Here is a 20874-nt window from a genome sequence, read left to right as displayed (position 1 = left end):
CTTTTCTCGCATTTGCGCCGTCGTGGGGGGCCGAGGTTCGTCGTTTCCGATGAAAAACGACGTTTTTTGAGTCGAGGAAGTCGAAAAGTTAAAAAATGGCCTTCTTTCAATTTTTCAGCCACCGTGGATGGCGACCGTCGCCGGCGATCGGAGAGGGGATTTGAGAGAGAGGAGGAGAGTGATATGAGTTTTTTTTTTCAAAGAATGGGGTGAAATGAAAAATTTTAAAAAAAAATTGGTTTTTATAGAGGATTGAAACGGCGTTGTTTTGGGCCTTAACCCTAGTGGCCAAAACGACGTCGTTTCACCCCTTTAACCTGGGCGTGGACCGGACCCGCAAGAGGATCCGCGTGTTTTTGTGGAAGGGTCTATTTGTGCGTTAGACCCTTTCGCATTTTTCAATTGTCTTAATCCAATCCTTTTTTATTTTCTAATTTGTACTTCAAATTTTATTTCATTTTCGATTTGGTCCTAGCAAAACGGAGCATTTTAGAGGGCGGGGATATTTCCCCAGTTAGTCCCTCTGAGTTATTCGCGCCTTTCAAATGGGTCTTATACCTTATTTTCATTCTCGATTTTTACCCAAATTTCTGATTAAACTTCAATTTAGTCCTTCTGCGTCTATTTTATTATAGTTTTAGCCCCTCTTATATTCATAAACTTATTTTATTAGGATTTGGACTCTTAATGTTATTTCAATGTCAATTTAATCCCCTTTTATCTCTGTCTAGGTTTTATTTTCTTTTTTTGTTGTGTTTTATTTATTTTATTTATTTGCTTACCATTTCTTTTTTTATTTTTATTTTCGTATTTAATGATGCTTTTATTTTATTTATTTTATTCTTGACTTTCATTGTTATTATTGTTGTTGTTGTTGTTGTTGTTGTTGTCGTCGTTGTTATTTTTATGTTATTTTTATTATTTCATTTATTTACATATTTTATTCCAAATTGTGTCTTTAAATTTCGTTTATATTTTAATTAGGTTCTTTACTTTCAATATTTTTATAAACTATTTTCCTTACATTATTTATGTATTTATTTTATTTGTTTTTTAAGTTGGTATTGTCCTTTTATGTGCATACTTTGGCATTATTACCATTGTTATTATTTATTTTATTTATCTTTTGATTATTCTTATTAATGTTAAAGTAGTGTATATTATATGATTCTCGTAAATTGTCTTTATTATATTCATTATTGTTATTTATTAATGCAACATTTCATTCATGTATTATTTTAAAGATTACACATTTTACCCAAATTTGTAAAAATATAAAAATTAGAAAATAAGCAATATTTTGTATTTTGGAATTTGAAAAGTCGTTCCCTAACTTACGGGTTTCGATTTTTTGATAAATCCAAATATACGAACCATTTTTCAAAAACACATTTTTAAAATTATCTCGAATTAAAAGATCGTTTTCCAACTTATGGAATATGATTTCTTTTCTAAAACTGAGATAATAAAAAAATTCTAAAAATAAATAAAATTTTCGGTGTTTATTCTCGTTTCGAGATTTAAGGTTATATCCTAACTCACGGGGTATAATTCTTTTTCTCGGTTGAAGTGAAATATGCCCTTTTTTAAATTCTTTTAGGTAATTTTAATAAAAGGATCGTATTTTAAGTCTCTTCAAAATTTTTAACTTTCGACATTAAGACACTAATTAATCAATTAGGTATCAATTTTTGGCATGACAAGGGTGCTAATCCTTCGTCGCGCGTAACTAACTCCCGAATCCATTTTTCTCAAATTTCGTAGACCAAAATCATTGTTTTAGTAAAATCGAAACGTTTTGTTAAAACGGTTGAATTGGAAGGTGATCCGATCACACCTCAAAAAAAATATCGGTGGCAACTCTAGTTTTTTTTCGTTTTTATTTTCAAAATAAAAGTCGACCCCTTTTTATTAAAAAAAAAGGCTTCGACAGTTCTATGTGGTGTGCAGGGTGGACGGGCATTCTTTTTAATATTATTTGCAAATGTTTGTACTAATTTGATTATTACATGTGTTTGAGACATTGCTTATGTAGTTTCGTACTGTATATTGACTTATCGATGTAAGATTTTCGTAAGTGACCATCATATAGTGCTTGTTTGAAATATTTATGGTGTTATCCCCTCTTTTACCGACTGTTGTGTTTTGGACTCACACTGAGCTCGCGTAGCTCACCCCCTTAGTTTTCTCCCTTTTAGGTACTCTCGTGTTCTGTAGCTAGACTCGACATATTAGAAGACTCAGACGGAAGAGGTGAGATTTGATTTAATAAAGTGTTTCGATTCAATTTTAGTTTTTCTAACTTCTTGGGACTATAAGTGTTAATAGGGACTGTGGTATAAGTTTTACTTCTGGATTTTCGTAAATTTTTATTTTGGGACTGAACTTTTGAAACTGCGGAATTATACTTTCTAATGTTTTTAACATAATTTAAAATTTTTGTTTGAATCCTGAATGGTTAAACGACTTAGGTTGATTTTAGCAAAAATGAGTTATAAATGAGATGTTAACAATTCATTTTGTAAAATTATTTTAGATCACTTCGGTGTTCAAAGTAACCTCTGAGATTCGATTCATACTTCTAGGCCGAGTTTTGGGGTGTTACATTATTTTTCAAGAGGAGATTGGTGATCTATTTGAAGAGAGATTGATTTTGAAAACTTTGACTCCTTTTGCTTTGAGAGTTGGTTTGAAGAGAAAAGAGCTTGAAGGTGCTTTTGTAGAATTAGGACAAATTTTAAAATAAGGACTAAATTGGAAAAAAAGTTTTTGGGTTGGGCTAATTTGAAAATTTGACACTTTTGTGGGATAAAAATAGAAAAATATTTTGGTTGAATACACACAAGGAGTTACGGACTTGAGACTATAGGTAGACTAAGGCCTTACCACTGAACCAACAAGTTCATTCTTATTATGTTTTAACACAAATAAATTTTAAGTCATACTAAGGGCTTGTTTAGCATTGCTGTGAAGAAGCACTTTTAGCTTAAAAAACACTTTTGAGAGAAAAGTTGTTCTAAGCTAGTAACTTTTGGCTAAGATTTTGGCTTTTCAAAAGTACTTTTGGCGAAATGAAGAAGCTAAAATTTTTAGCTTTTCTTACCCAAAAGCACTTTTGAGTGCTTAATTACTAATTCATCCCTCCAAGAACACATTTTAAAATAAAATAATACAAATATGTTAATATTTAATTACAAATATTTAATGGTTATATTTAAATATTTAAAATATAATTTATATATTCTAATTAAATTTTATAAATAATTAATATTTGTTGCTTAAAAATATTTAAAATTTATATTTTATTTATTAAAATATTAACAAAAATTATAATAAATTATTTTTATATTCTTACTAAAATATCATAATATTAATTAATTTTAATATTATTTAAATGCATATTTCTTACTTTATAATATCATGTCTAAAATTGACGTTTTATTTCTCAAAAGTACTTTTGACATTAATACTAAACACTTAAATCTTAAACTAAATTTCTCAAAGGTAATTTTCTACAACACTTTTTAAAAGCACTTTCCAAAATCAATACTCAACTATCTCAAACTCTCTTACCTTATACTTTAAAAGAGAAAAAGATTTTAAAATTTATCCCTATTTCTTTTAATCCAATTTTTAGGATGTCAAACATTTATAATTTTCTGTGTTTTTCTTCTTTGCTGACTTTTTAATGTCATTTTCTATCATGAAAGAAAATTAAAGATTCACTAATTATTTCTCAACCACTATGAAATTACTTGACTATGGGGGTAGAATTTTCTCACCAATTTTCTAACATGAGATTTGTTGAATGAGGCAAATATTTCAATTTTAACACAAACATATCTTTAGGGTGATAGTTTAATTGTTGAGAGCGTTTCCCATAATGAGTCACCCCTATTTGTGAGTGATTTGGGGATAAAAGCTTAAACATTTCTGGATCACATTGCATTTAAGACGGGTGTTTGGAGTTATATGATATTTTGACATAGACTGGCTTTTCTATAAAGAGTCCTTGCTTTACTTTGGGTGGATTCTTCCAATTAGCGTGGTCGTTGGTATTACTCTCCAACAATTATTGTACTGTCATCCTTATTCCTACCCCACCTAGCAGAGAAGTTTCATTTTATATTTTCATGGATATGAGGAGATACTCAAAATTATTATACTATGGAATTTTAATTCACTCCAAAAATAAGTGTTTTATTTCAAGAGATTAATATTAGCTCTCTTTTTAAATTTTGAATTTTTTTACTACTGCATAATTAACAATGTATCAATTTTGAGTGTTATAAGGGTGTTTTAACTTTCCTATATGTAATCGATTCCTCGACTTTTTTTCTTTAGAATTTAACGCTACCTCAAATTTGTCTTTTAAAAGATTTTTAAAATCTCTTTATAAAAGATGATCACACTTAACAGAAATGATCAATGACGAATTTTCTTTAATAAAATATTATGTTTTTTCAAAGACCAAAATTTTCATATTTTTCAAGAATTTCTCAATCTAATTTTCTTTTTTATTTTTATTTTCTGCCTATCGGCCGGAGCCATGGCCGGAGAGGGGAGTTGAGAGAGAGAGGGAGAGTGATTTGAGTTTTTTTTCAGAGAAAGGGGAGATATGAATTTTTTTTTTAAAAAAAATTTAATTTTTATATAGGTTGAAACGGCGCTGTTTTGGGCCTTAACCCCAATGGCCAAAATGCCATCGTTTCACCCCTTTAACCTGCGCATTGACCCGACCCGCAAGAGGAAAATTTTAAATATGATGAAATTTTAAAATTGCACTTGAGTAAAATATAAAATTTATGAATATGGACTAGCCATTTTATTTATAATTTTCTGTGCTTTTCTTCTTTGCTGAATTTTTTAATGTCATTTTCTGTCATGAAAGAAAATTAAAGATTCACTATTTATTTCTCAACCACTATGAAATTACTTGAGAATGGGTGTAGAATTTTCTCACCAATTTTCTAACATGAGATTTTTTGAATGAGACAAATGTTTCAATTTTAACACAAACATATCTTTAGGGTTATAGTTTAGTTATTGAGAGCGTTTCCCATAATTAGTCACCCCTATTTGTGAGTGATCTGGGGATAAAAGCTTAAACATTTCTGGATCACATTGCATTTAAGATGGGTGTTTGGAGTTATGACTTTGGGTGGATTCTTCTAATTAGCATGGTCGTTGGTATTACTCTCCAACAATTATTGTACTGTCATCCTTATTCCTACTCCACCTAGCAGAGAAGTTTCATTCGAAGATATCCTTTTTTCCTTTTTAATATATATATATATATATATATTTTCATGGATATGAGGAGATACTGAAAATTATTATAGAAATTTTAATTCACTCGAAAAATAAGTGTTTTATTTCAAGGGATTAATATTAGATCTTTCTTTTTTAAATTCTGAAATTTTTTTGACAACTGCGTAATTAAGAATGTATCAATTTTGGGTGTTATAAGGGTGTTTTAACCTTCCCTATGTGTAATCGACTCTGAACCTTTTTTTTTCTTTAAAATTCATCACATACCTTAAATTTGTCTTTTAAAAGATTTTAAAATCTCTTAATAAAAGATGATCACACTTAACAAAAATGATCAGTGACGACTTTTCTTTAATAAAATATTATGTTTTTGCAAAGACCAAAATTTTCATATTTTTCAAGAATTCCTAAATCTAATTTTCTTTTGAATTTTTATTTTCCAGAGGAAAATGATCCCTACAATTAATATTTATTTTCTCCATTTTTAATGTTTTTTAAGGAGATGAATAGTGGAATGATAATTTTAGTTAAGGTAAAGTAAATTTAATTATGCATAACCTTCAACTATTAATTTTTTCGATTTAATTACACAATTTTTTGAAATTAACACTCTTTTATTAGTTGTCGCTAGTTGAGGGACGAAAAGTTGATTCGGACTTTTTTATTGACCTAATAAAAAATTTAGATATTCAAAGTTTACTTATTCTATCAATGTAATGCTAAATTTAAAAAATTCAACAAATCCTATCAAAAAACAATTGGACCCTCTCTCACTCTTAGCAATACACACCATCATACATGACACATCACCATCTTCAACTCACCCGACCATTGGCACCACTAACAATCTCCTCTCTACTTTTTTTTTTTTAATGAAAATTAGTGAAAATATATAAATAATCACTGTATATTTATATTTTAATCATTTAACTTTAAAATTTTAATTACAGTATAAAAATAATTATCTAACCATTCGATTTATTCTATTTTAATCTAACTTTTTCACAATTGTACATCTCTGGGTGGGCACAAAAACTTGTACATTTCTTGATGACATTTAATCCAATTGCATTTAGGATCACATAATTTTCTTTCATCCATCTCATTAATAAACTGTTTCAAAAACAATACCACGTCGACAATAAATTTGCTATTACACATTCAATTTTTAGACGTACGGGTCGTTGAAATATTAATTTCACTTAAGCTATTGACAGACTTTTCCGTAAATAAATGTATTTATGAGCCGGGTGAAGTAAGATTATGACATGAACAATTTTGAAAATTGTATTCAAATTTAATTTAATTTAAAATAATAAATAATAAATATATTTATATTGAAGTTTATATATATTTATAATAAAATATATTAATTTTGGGGTTACACTTCCTAAATCCTTTGAGGATGATTTTAAAGTTTCTAAAGATGATTTTAAGTAGTCCCAAAAACCACTGGATTTTTTAGTGACATCCAATTTTCCTTTTCCTGCAGTATTGTTTAAAGTTAATTTTCAGAACAAAAGTTTGCCTTACCAAAGATGATTTACCCTGACATGCATGTAGCATGCAAATATGAAACAATAAGAAATAATTAAAAAAATGATCCTTCAAAATTAAAAAAGAAAGAAAGAAAGAGAGTGAGATAAATCTAAAATTGCTTAATAAGTCATTTGATATTTGAATTTGATATTTTTTAAATGTAGTAATTGTATTATTTTCTTGTTTAATGAGATATATTTATATTTGATAAAAGTTATACATCTTGGTCTCTAAAGTTAACAATGTTAACTTTTTAATGGTTTAATGTAGGTTTTATGGTAGCGATTTGATGAAAATTTCACTGTAAACTAATAATATTAGCAATTAACTTTCAACAAATCTGTAACAACCCCAAATCTAACCTAGACGCTATGGTCAAATCTGAAAGGTTACATCAATATGTAGAAAATTTTGTTTTTCTAAATGTGTTTGGTTACGAAATTGAAAACCAAAATTTATGTAAGTTCGTCATGATTCCTCAATAGAAAAATCTATAAATTATCAAAACGTAAATGTGAACATATTAATTATTAACTTAAAAAAAACCTAGTCTTGTACAATCAAAATGCTAAAATCATTTGCCTTGTAAAACTTGTAACTTTCACTAAAATTTTTGCAGCGAAAACATTTTATTTAGCCTATTGAGCATAGTTTTAAATTTACGTTTTTGACTTTCGTAAAATCCCAATTTGTATTTTTGTGGCCGAAAATTTTATAATTTTGAAAACCCAGCATTGATTGTTGGTTAACACAAATCATGCAGAAAAAAAAAACACTTTAATTAAGCCAAAGAAATCCAAAGCCAAATTAAATCGGAGAAATTCAACCAAAAGCCAAAAGTCCAGTAAATCAATTTATTAACCAGAGCAAACATTTAATGAAAGAATCAATCTGAGCGCCCGCAAATTCTAACTTACCGATTACTTGAAATATCATAAATAAAACAAAGGGGAGAGCTATAAAGCTCAGTCCATAACTAAAACTCAAGCTGAGATCACACACAATACAATATACAAATCATAAAATCATAGAAAAATTCATAACAATAAGTCAAACAGAATTGAGTATACATGATTATGCCAATGCGGTATTTTTTAGAAAATCTTCATGCAGATTTTTCAAAAAACGTCCTACCCAAATCCTCTACACACTTGAATAGAGTTCTCCACAACTTATCCATAAAAAAAACACACCAATTAAGTCATCCCAGGTTGCCCAAAAACGATGACTCGCCACCATGGGATGCCCGACAACGATGGCTTATCAATATGCAATTAAACTGTTAGATCAAATATTTGTGTACAAGCCATTCAATTGCAACTTAGCTACCGAAACAAAATTATGTGGTGAAGCCACTATATTGCATCCAAGCTGCCAAATAAAAATATGTGGATAAACCACCAGAGAGTGCAGACCATTAAACTGCAAAACTTCCTCCCTTCCATATTATCCCAACCCCATGCAATGTGACATGGCATGCATTTACATAATCAAAACGACAAGCATGTAGTCGTACCGTAACAGAATTTAGAAAGCATGGCATTCCACTCTTTTACAGAACAAATGTGTCACAAATTCAACATAAGCAAGTTGGTATGCTATAAAATCACATGCATGATCACATAGTAGAATCAGAAACATAAAAATAACGTAACCAAACCTCATATAATCATATACAAACATAAAAATACAAATCATGCTACCAGATTCATTAGAAAATAGTTTATGCACACGAATTTCACATGCCTTATTCATGTCACCTACAATATCAAATTATCAGATATTACATTTTCAAAGTCAGTTTTACACAGTACGAACCCTACAAAGTGGCTAAACATGATTCACGAATCAAAATAGGCCTAAACGATAATTTTTAAAAAATGGGCCAACATGGCCCAATTAGCATAGGTCGTATGGCGTCGACAGTCTAATTTTCGACTTTCAACTGTTCATTATTTTTTGAGTTTTTCGATATACACCTTACTATTTTTTGAAGCAAAATCATGGCAAGAATTCCAAAACCTAAAATCCATATTCAACCCACTCAAATAGCATTGAAACCCAAAACTAAATCATTAAACAACCAAAACTGCTACCAATAAACCTTATCAAACCAGGAATCAACCTTTTGGCATCTGACTACTAACCCAGAATAGTAGCAGCAGTACTAAAAATCTCTTAATTCACCGGAAGACTATTTGTTACAGAAACGTCACCTAAACCAAAAATTTCAGAGTAATCAAAATCGCGTCACACAAAGAAGGAAACAAATTAACCCCAAAATTGTGAAACTCAACAAAGTACGAATCTTTTCACATATTCCTTACCACCAACCGTCAAGATTGCTCAAAAACCACTAATGACACCGACCTTCGCAAGGTTAAATTGAAACCAAAAGGCAACTAAAGATGGAACAAAGGTTGTTATAAAAAATATTAACAAACACTTATTGGAGCAAAAATGGCGAAAAATCAAGAATAAGGAGATTGGAAAAAAAACAATGAAATGACAAAGAGAAGGAGTGGGAAAGTGACAGCAGTTTGTGGAGAGATTTTGGGTAAATAAAAAGTAACTCACCACTCAACCCATTAAATTTGATTACCCTCTAAACAGATTCCCTTAGAGTTTAAATTCAACCCAAATACCACTACATGGGCGGCATAGTGTAAGGAAATAAAAATATTTCTACTTTGCACACACGGGGTCTTAAACACGAAACCTTAGGGTAATTTGAAGCCTTACCACTAAATTAGTAGGCTCATCCTTGAAATTAATTGAACGAAAATATTATTTATTTCAAATGATCAGGGATAGAGGTTAAGACCAAAGATGACAAAAATTCAAAGGAAATATTTAAACCTAGAACCTTACACACACAAGCATAACACCTACCCATTGAACCAGATTTACTCCATTGACATAATTTTCACAATATTAACTAAAAATTCAGAATATGGTCACTCTTGATTTCACTTACTCAATTTCTTCTAACCTGATTTTTGTGATGTGACAACTCTCCCATCCTTAAAAGAATTTCATCCTCAAAATTCCTACTGTGACACCATACACTTAACCATAAAATCTAAAATTCCCTAGTCCAAACCGACCACCAGGCTATCATTGTACAACTCTAATCTCCATTCAAGTCTGATCTAGACAATATTTCAAAGAAATTTCCTATTCACTACTTCGGATTACCTCAATAAGCTTCCCACAGAAACATCACTAATGATCTTTTACCCCAGACTCTAAAAAACATCACTTGCCATAAAATACAGGTACAAACAATTCTTATCAATGCACAGTACATTTGGAACATATCATAAAAGTACCTGTATCATTGTCAAATGCATCACGGCTCGCTTGATACCTAGTTGCATATCCCCATCTCGAATTTTGTTTCTATGCTGAAGCTTGTACCCGACTAAAATAGTGTTGTGAGCAATCCCAAACTCGATTCTCAACGGACCCACATCTGAAACACGCTCCCATTTTCCTCCAACAATCATCTGAATGGTGCCTATCACAGTAAGTACAAATCAAAACCTCAACCGCATTCACAATTGCCTCACCCCGCTGAAGCCTGTCTATTTTAGCCCATTTCCTTGGTCATGGATTCAAGTCAATAGAACCATCACTCATCTTATTTCGCACTTTATTCGTTACTTATTCTCTCCCTCCGAGAAATTACAATCTACCGCTAACTTGACTTGATACGCTTGAGGTCACTCAATCACAGACTCTTGTCCCATATATCCAAATTAGGTTCCATCGACCCTTTGCAAATCTCTAAACACCTCTTGGAACACTGAAACATCCCCTACTTATAAACTACCCTTAGATTTGGGCGTCATAGCAAACTTATTTATTTTCAAATTGGGCTTACTGCCCAAAGAAGAGAACTCGGCTCGAGTCATCCGGCTATGTCCACTACGCCTTCGCATATCATGACCTCGAGTACTCATTATACTAATCTATAGTTTGAGAAATTTTATGAATTAGCTTAGGTTTATTAAAAATCATAAGTCTAGAGTTTTATCAAAGTTTCTTACATAATTACCATAGTCTTTAGCTAGAGTAGAGCAATCCTAGCACTTAAGTTTTGCTAGTTTGTCTAGCATAGCTAAAGTAAAGATACTTACAGGATCGACGATGTAGCTTTGGATTCTCTTTTTATAGAATCAAATATAAAAAAATCAAAATCTAAATACCCATTTTAGAAACCCAAAGTATCAAAATTAATTAGAAATTCAATTTATTTAAACCATATTTAATGGAGATTTTTGAACCCAAAAATCACAGCTTGAGTTTTGTTACCTTACTCTGATACCACTAAATGTAACACCCCAAACTTGGCCTAGACGTTATGGCCAAATCTGAAAGGTTACATTAGTACGAAAAAAAATTATTTTTCCAAAGTGTGTTTTGTTACGAAATTGAAAACCAAAGTTTATGTAAGTTCGTCATGATTCCCCGATAGGAAAATTTGTAAATTATGAAAACGTAAATGTGAACATATTAATTATTAACTTAAAAAAAACCTAGCCTTATACAATCAAAATGCTAACATCATTTGCTTTGTAAAACTTGTAATTTTGACTAAAATATTTGATTAAATGCTAAAGTTACATATTTTATGTATTTAAATTGGTTAATTTATGAGAATGCACCACTAATTTTGCCATATTTATTGAATTTTGTGCAGGAATGCAATTTGGGGCTAAATAGAAGAAAAAGGAAACAATTGGGCTAGATTGAAAAAAGAAGCAAAGAAGAAGGGCCAAAGCAGAATTTTTCCAAGAATAATTAGCTGAAATTGTTGACTTAGTGGGATATTATTTTGGGATATTTTTTTATATTATGGAATATTTTCCTTGATTTTCTATACTAGTTGGCTCTTAATTTAGCAAGGCCACTAGTATAAATAGAGGCTACATTGTTCATTTTAATCATCAATCAAAAATATTAAGCTTTTATCTTTCAATTCTCTCCTTTCTCACGTAGCATTTGTTGTTTCTTTAGTTTCCTTTCCTTTAATTTCTTTCCAGTAGCCAACCACCCATTTACCTTACTTTCAACTATTAACAATTTATTATTTGTCTTTAGTTTCCTTTCCTTAAAATTTCCAACTTGTTACCTCTCATAATTTACAATTTCTTTTTCAAATTCTCTTTTCATTCCCAATAATCTAGCACCCCACTTTAATATATTTTTCCAACCCCTATAATCAATCACGTCACCCATCTTTTCATCCATTTACCTTATCCAATTATACCCAACACCATCATGTCCCAAACCTTAGCCAACTAAACCCATTTTCAGCTTTAGGCCAAAATTAGCTTTGTCAAAACCCGTGAGTTACGAACCCGAGCCATTTAACTCCTAAAACTCCAGTACTTATTACTTCTCTGGATTAAGAGTATGATTTTGTCAGCTCATAGAGTCAGATCAACACTAAGTCAAAAAAGACGTTGTTTGATTTAGTGTGGTTAGACGTACAGTTGGAATTTTGAAAGGAACGTTTCCAATCAGTTTTCTATGAACACATTGGCGTGCCAAGTAGAGATTGCTGTTTGGTTCCGTCAAGGGAAGTAGTAACCGGATTTAAATGTCTTACGCAGTTGAGGGCATTGGTTCAAGCTAGGCTCTTCTAGAACGCAAAGCTGCCGGAGTTCTAAATCACGAACGTTTCGTGGTTGTTCGATCGGTAAGGGTTAGTTATTGGACGTTCCATAACTAATTTACACAAGGAAGAGTTGATGTACGAGGCGTCCTTGGTAGCTATAACTAGCTTATTGGAAAAGAGGAGTTCATCCAATTTCGAGGATCGGTTCAAAGACGAGGAAAATTCGTGCCTAAAGCTGAGCTTATTCTAATTAGTTTTTCTTAATATTTATTTCACTGTTTTTATTATTCTGTTTTCAACTTTTTCTTTTCACGCATTTTATTTATTTATTTTCAGGACTTCAAATTTTATCCCCCCGAATTTCTTAGGCACGACAGCTGCCCCGACATAAATCTAGTCAAGAGAGCAACAATTTATAGTAAACCAGTCTCTGAGGGATCGACCCTACTCCCTATACTGCATAATTTGCAAACTAAGGCGTAGGTTTATATTGGTGGACTCAACACCCATCAATTTTGGCGCCGTTGCCGGGGACTGGCAACACTTATAATTGTTTAAATCATCTTCATGACAAGATCTTCATCTGGAGATCTCGAATACGACCCAGAGATCGAAAAATTAGCACGAGCACGACGTAAAGAGACGGAAGTTCTTAAACGTGTAGAAGCAATTGAACGTGGAAAACAAGTCGAAGTGGTTGAACATGAGACTAAACCACTTCCTGAAACAGAAGAAGTAGAAGACAACCTCAGTGAACCAGAAATGATGGCAAACCGAACCATTCGTCAACTAGCCGCTACTCCCAATGAGCAAACACCGTTATGCATCAACTATCCAGTCGGAAAAGCCCCGTTCGAGTTGAAGTCAGGCCTGATTCACCTTTTGCCCACTTTTCGAGGCTTGAAGAACGAAAATCCACACACTCACTTGAGAGCATTCCACATGGTCTGCTCAAGCATGAAACCACAGGGAGTAACCGAAGATGAAATTAAACTTCGGGCCTTTCCTTTTTCTTTAGTTGATACAGCAAGAGAATGATTATTTTACTTACCCCCTGGTTCTATTACAACGTGGGATGACTTATCTCGTGTTTTTATTGACAGATTTTTCCCAGCATCGCGAGCAGCAGGACTTAGGAGAGACATAGTGGGAATCCGCCAAATGGAGAGTGAATCGCTCTACGACTATTGGGAGCGATACAAAAAACTGTGTGCAAGTTGTCTTCAACACGGTTTGATCGAGTAATCACTTCTTCAATATTTCTACGAGGGTTTGCTCCCTATGGAAATGAAAATGATTGACGCTGCTAGTGGAGGGGCGCTTGTCAATATGACTCCTCAAAGGGCAAGAGAACTGATATCCACCATAGCGGCAAAGTCTCAACAGAATCGGCCAAATTCAAAACCCACAATACGGGTTAATGGGGTAAACGTTTCATCCTTAGAAGATAAATTGGATAAACTCACTAATATTGTTCAATCTATGCTTACAGAAAAGAAAAATCTGACCCAATTGTGTGGAATTTGTACTACATCTGAACATCCGACGGATTTGTGCCCAATCCTTAACGAAAATTCAACGGCACATGTTGACGTTGTCGGAAGTTTTCTGAGACCTCAGCAAAGACGCTATGATCCTTTCTCCAACACCTACAATCCCGGGTGGAAGGATCATCCCAACTTGAATTACGGAGCTAATCCCCGATATAATCCGTCATACCAACCGAGACCTTTGCAACCACCGCAACTGCCACCCAACCCGAGCACATCTCTAGAAGCTATTGTAGAAAGACTTGCCGTCGATGCTGTAAAATATCAACAGAGGACAGATGCATCAATACAGAAGTTAACTAATCAAGTTAGTAAACTTTCGATGGCAGTTAATCGTTTAGAGTCTCAAGGTTAATTACCTTCCCAGATAGAGCCGAATCCTAGGCAGAATGTAAGTGCAATAACTCTTCGTAGCGAAAAAGTTTTGGAAATAGTTCCAGACAAAAGTCATGGGCAAGACAACGAACGGGAAAAGTAGATCTCTGATCTAAAAGTCAGAATGGAATCAGAAATCCAGAAACCGTTGGATGCTGAAATGATATACCCGATCTCTGACATTGATTGGGTTAGCCCGGTTCATGTCGTGCCCAAAAAAATGGCGTGACAGTGGTGAAAAATTTGTCAGGAGAGCTAGTTCCTACCCGAGTCCAGAATGGATGGCGGGTTTGCATCGATTACAGGAAGTTGAACGCAACCACCCAGAAAGACCATTTTCCACTTCCCTTCATCGATCAAATGCTCGAGCAATTAGCTGGTAAGACTCATTACTGTTGTCTCGATGGATATTCAGGATTTTTCCAAATTTCGGTGACACCTGAGGATCAAGACAAAACAACTTTCACGTACCCCTTTGGAACGTTTGCGTATAGACCAATGCCGTTTGGACTCTGTAATGCTCCGGCCACTTTCCAGTGATGCATGGTGTGCATATTCTCTGATTATGTTGAGAAAATCATTGAAGTCTTCATGAATGATTTCACGGTGTACGAATTTTACAGACGATTCATAAAATACTTCTCGAAGATCATGCAACCGCCTTGCAGTCTATTACAAAAGGATAAAGAATTTGAATAACACAGGTCATTGAACTAAACGACGTTAAACAAAGCGCTGTTGGGAGGCAACCCAAATTTTCTTTTCCTTTATGCAAATAAAATTTTTGGTAAAATGGAAAATGAAAATGCATGTCAAGGATTAGTTCTGTCTAAGGAAAGACTTAGTACTTAAGTATGTCAACTGTGACTCATCGCTCTTTCCTGGGAACTTACTTGGTGCATTTATCACGATTATTTTACCAAATCTCGTAATCTTGGTTTTTAATAATTTATTTCTCGAGTTTATAATAAAATTGAAGAAAAAACATTTTAATTTTCCTAATTTTATTGTTTATTTTTACTATTTTATTTTATTTTCATTTTTTTATTATTTTTGCAGGAAACATTCCAAGACAAGATTAAATTCCACATGTCAACCCACAAGATTCTTTTTATTTCAGCCAAGGCCCACTCTACCTACGAGACCACCCTCCACGACGTTGAAATACATGGGGAGTTTCTTTTTCTCTCTTTCTCCTACTTTACTTTTATTCTTTAAATTACATTGGGACAATGTAAAATAAGTAGGGGGAAGGAAATATAAATTGGTTCTAATTTGCTTATCTGTCATCGCTATTTTTGCATGTTTTCGGTAAAATTTTTCTTTTGATGGTACACTTATGGTTTGATCTATTTAGCTATTTAATTTTTACACATGAAACATTTTAATAACCTAGACTTAGTGGGTAAGAAATTTTTGGGAATTATGAGTTTGCTTGACTGCTTACCTTTTATCATATATCAAATCTTTTCAACAAAAAAAAACAAAAAATAATAAAATAATAAAATAAAAAATAAAAATAAAGATACTCCTCTGATACGAATGTTAAGAGTGAAAAATTGGGGCTGTACATCGGGCTGAGTAACCAGAACGTGGTGCTTGGGTTGTCATCACATCTCGCGTAAAAAGGTTCGTGTGGCTGCCCAATTTCTTTGCACTCACTCCGCTAACAAGTTATCAAGAGTATGGCGAAATAACTCGCTTAGAGACGTCCGAATTGAGTATCCGGAACATGGTGCTTGGGTTGTCATCATGTCTCGCGTCAAAAAATTTCGATAATGTCCTAAGTACAAAAATAAATAAATAAAAAATAAATTAGGGGTAGGCCTATCAAGCTCTAATAAATTCCAAAATATATTTACTTACTTCTTAGGCTAGGCTATTTGAGATGTTAATATGCTAGGATTAAATTGTTGAATTGTGCAAACCATGAGGGTCAAGTCCTATTTTGGAGAAAATTTTTCCTTTTGCAGATACATACAAAATGCTCGAGGACTAGCATAAGCTAAGTAGGGGGGATTTGATTAAATGCTAAAGTTACATATTTTATGTAATTAAATTGGTTAATTTATGAGAATGCACCACTAATTTTGCCATATTTATTGAATTTTGTGCAGGAATGCAATTTGGGGCTAAATAGAAGAAAAAGGAAACAATTGGGCTAGATTGAAGAAAGAAGCAAAGAAGGAGGGCCAAAGCAGAATTTTTCCAAGAATAATTAGCTGAAATTGTTGACTTAGTGGGAGATTATATTATGAAATATTTTCCTTGCTTTTCTATACTAGTTGGCTCTTAATTTAGCAAGGCCACTAGTATAAATAGAGGCTACATTGTTCATTTTAATCATCAATAAAAAATATTAAGCTTTTATCTTTCAATTCTCTCATTTCTCACGTAGCATTTGTTGTTTCTTTAGTTTCCTTTCCTTCAATTTCTTTCCAGTAGCCAACCACCCATTTACCTTACTTTCAACTATTAACAATTTATTATTTGCCTTTAGTTTCCTTTCCTTAAAATTTCCAACTTGTTACCTCTCATAATTTACAATTTCTTTTTCAAATTCTCTTTTCATTCCCAATAGTCAACCACCCCACTTTAATATATTTTTCCAACCCCTATAATCAATCACGTCACCCATCTTTTCATCCATTTACCTTATCCAATTATACCCAACACCATCATGTCCCAAACCTTAGCCAACTAAACCCATTTTCAGCTTTAGGCCAAAATTAGCTTTGTCAAAACCTGTGAGTTACGAACCCGAGCCATTTAACTCCTAAAACTCCAGTACTTATTACTTCTCTGGATTAAGAGTATGATTTTGTCAGCTCATAGAGTCAGATCAACACTAAGTCAAAAAAGACGCCGTTTGATTTAGTGTGGTTAGACGTATAGTTGGAATTCCGAAAGGAACGTTTCCAATCAGTTTTCTATGAACACATTGGCGTGCCAAGTGGAGATTGCTGTTTGGTTCCGTCAAGGGAAGTAGTAACCGAATTTAAATGTCTCACGCAGTTGAGGGCATTGGTTCAAGCTAGGCTCTTCTAGAACGCAAAGCTGCCGGAGTTCTAAATCACGAATGTTTCGTGGTTGTTCGATCGGTAAGGGTTAGTTATTGGACGTTCCATAACTAATTTACACAAGGAAGAGTTGGTGTCCGAGGCATCCTTGGTAACTATAACTAGCTTATTAGAAAAGAGGAGTTCATCCAATTTCGAGGATCGGTTCAAAGACGAGGAAAATTCGTGCCTAAAGCTGAGCTTATTCTAATTAATTTTTCTTAATATTTATTTGACTATTTTTATTATTCTGTTTTCAACTTTTTCTTTTCACGCATTTTATTTATTTATTTTCAGGACTTCAAATTTTATCCCCCCCCGAATTTCTTGGGCACAACAGCTGCCCCGACATAAATCTGGTCAAGAAAGAAACAATTTACAGTAAACCAGTCTCTGAGGGATCGACCCTACTCCCTATACTATATAATTTGCAAACTAAGGCGTAGGTTTATATTGGTGGACTCGACACCCATCAATTTTTGCAACGAAAATTCCAAACTAATATTCGTAAATTGTAATTTCGTCAAGTAAAAACGTTTTATTTAGCCGATTGGGCATATTTTAGATTTACGTTATTAAATTTTGTAAAATCTCAATTCGTATTTTTGTGGCAAAAAAATCTTAGCTCGTATAATTTTGAAAACCCAACATTGATTGTTGAGTAACACAAAACATGTAGAACAAAAAACTTTAACTAAGCCAAAGAAACCCAAAGCAAAATTAAATTTGAGAAATTAAACCAAAATATAAAAGTCTAGTAAATCCATTTGTTAACCAGAGTAAACCACTTAATTAGAGAATCGATTCGAGCTTCCGCACACAGCCCGATTCTAACTTGTTGATTATCTGAAACATTAGAAATAAAACAAATGGGTGAGCTATAGAGCTTAGTGCATAACTAAAACTCAAGCCGAGATCACACACAATACAATATACAAATCATAAAATCATATGAAATTTCATAACAATCAGTCAAACAGAATTGAGCATACATGATTATGCCAATGCGGTAGTTTTCAGAAAATCATAATGCATATTTTTTCAAAAAACATCCTACCCAACACCACTACACACCCGAATATAGTTCCCCAGAACTCGTCCATCTAAAAACACACCAATTAAGTTAGCTTAGGTTGCTCGAAAACGATGACCTACCACCTCGAGTTAGTCGGCAATGATGACTTATCAATATGCATTTAAACTACCAAATTAGATATTTGTGGTCAAACGATTGTATTGTAGCTCAGCTGCCAGATCAGATGTTCCTAGTGTAGTCCCTAACAATATCAGGTGTTCTCGGCTCAGTCCTTTGGACATTAAAAAAAATAGATTTGGATATCCAATTAATCATAAATTGTCAGGTGGTATATGCTGAAGTCACGATAACATCATCATCAAGAAAAACCCAAAAAAATCTTTAAAAAATATCATAAAATTCAAATAAACTTTTATAAAATTAACTACATTATAAATATATAATTGTTCAAAAAAAATAAAAATTCTTAATGTTTTTAAAATTTGTAAAAACATTATAAAAATATTAGAATCATAAAAGAAGGTAAAAAATAAAACGTTAAAATACTAGTAAAATTGTCTAACTTAAAATAAAGTATACATTTGGTAATCAAATTAAACACGCTATAAGTGTAAGGTTTTCTTAGAAGAATCACTTTATAACTCTTCTTTGACAAGATGAGAGACAATTTATTATATAATTATAATAAAATAAAAATGACTCAATCCAGTGTCTAACCCGATATAATAAAAAAGAAACCCTAAACCCCAAAGTAAGACGGCTCCTTCTTCTACCTCTATTTTTTTCTCTAAAGAGGAGACCATTTTCTCTCATCTGGGGGCCTCCATTTCTATTTTTGTTGATTCTTTGTATCAACAAATTTGATACGTAAAGCATCTTTCATTACATCCCTCCACTTCAATATCCGACCCTCCATGACTTGCTCCAGGCGTAGATTACTCATCTCTTTGATAGAAGCATAGAACATAACAGACAGTTTTAACAATACTCAGATTCATCCATTAACTATACTTGGGTTCATCTTACTGTTATAGAAACATCACCGTAGACATTAATTATGTTGTTTACAACCGGAAATAGAGCCAGTGGGAAATTATGTTTTTTGCACTTAAAAATGTAAAACATCAAATAAGATATGTGATCTAAATATAATGGATTTAACCCTATTCTTTTTTATACAATTGTAATTCAAATTCAAGTTATTTTTAATGAATATCTGTTAGAATATTATTATGAGATATTATATATTATTGTATATCTTTTAAGCATATTTTTAAGAATATATTATATATCTTTTTATTTCTATGTGACTACTGCTGCATAAATATTATGTATATTTTAAGATAAATCAATAAGATTAAAACATATTACTCTATTTTTGTCAATATCCTACTTGTATGAAACAAAAAATAGATATTGATTATTTGTGACTATTTGTGAAAGGATAATGATATTGAATGACAAAAAATATTATTATATAAACCTATTGAAAATGGAAAAGTTGTTTACCTTGCGATTTTGCCTGTACTTGAAATCAGTGTCTTTGAGGTGGAGTAAGTTTAGGTTTACCACTACCACCTCCAGTTTTCGTTGGACATGAAACTTGGGGTGTTTCGACTTGATTCATCATTTAAAGACTTTCCAATTAAAGCAGAACAATTGATTTCCACAAATTTAGATTCATTTGCAACCATTTAACAACATCATTTATGAAGCTCAAAATTATTGTCATCTAATTTCAGATCACTATGATGCAAAACACAAATTTATAATTGAACCATCATTAATATAAAATACAAAATTTGATATCTAAGTTTTGACATTTTTTTAAAATATGATACTTGTGTAATTTTTTGGTTTAATATGGTACTGACAAAAGTTATTTATTTTGGTACTTGAAAATAACAATGTTAATTTTGTAGTGTTTAATTTTAGTTTGAGTTGATTTGATGAAAACTTATAATCAATTAATAAAATTAGCGACTAAATGTCATCAAATCAACGCTAGAACCCAAATTAAATCACATCAATTAAATTATATTTGACAAATTAAACATATAAAACTATTTATTCTTGTTAGGATTTGGTAACCGCTAGCCCAAATAAACCAATAGGTTCCAGGTCTTTGACCAGGATAGACCCGATCGGGAAGAAGAATGTTCGCCGTAAAGATAGCTCGCGGGGGACCCTGCAAAGATAGTTCGTTGGGAACTCCGTTGGGATGCTGGATCTTCGTAAAGATAGCTCGCGGGGAGAGCTTGAGAGGGACCCCGCTAGGGTGCTCGCAAAGATAGCTCGCATAAGCCTCGCAGGAATGGGGTAACGAGCTATATCCACAGAAGGGATCACAAGCCCTACAAGGGATCCACACTTGTGACTACTAGGTATGGGGCTCGCTGGAGATGTTAGCCCCAGGAT

The 20874-nt window shown here is 32.5% G+C and overlaps 1 protein-coding gene across 1 annotated transcript in view; it reads right to left on the bottom strand.

Moving 5' to 3' along the window:
* The window catches only part of LOC128031973 (probable LRR receptor-like serine/threonine-protein kinase At3g47570), a 47308-nt gene that overhangs the window by 9941 nt on the left and 16493 nt on the right, over positions 1-20874 (bottom strand). The window lies entirely within an intron of this gene.

This window comes from Gossypium raimondii, chromosome 5 (assembly GCF_025698545.1).
Source record: "Gossypium raimondii isolate GPD5lz chromosome 5, ASM2569854v1, whole genome shotgun sequence".
NCBI classification, from domain to species: domain Eukaryota; kingdom Viridiplantae; phylum Streptophyta; class Magnoliopsida; order Malvales; family Malvaceae; genus Gossypium; species Gossypium raimondii.
Note: the sequence above shows the minus strand (reverse complement) of the source record. Positions and strands in the feature narration are given on the sequence as shown.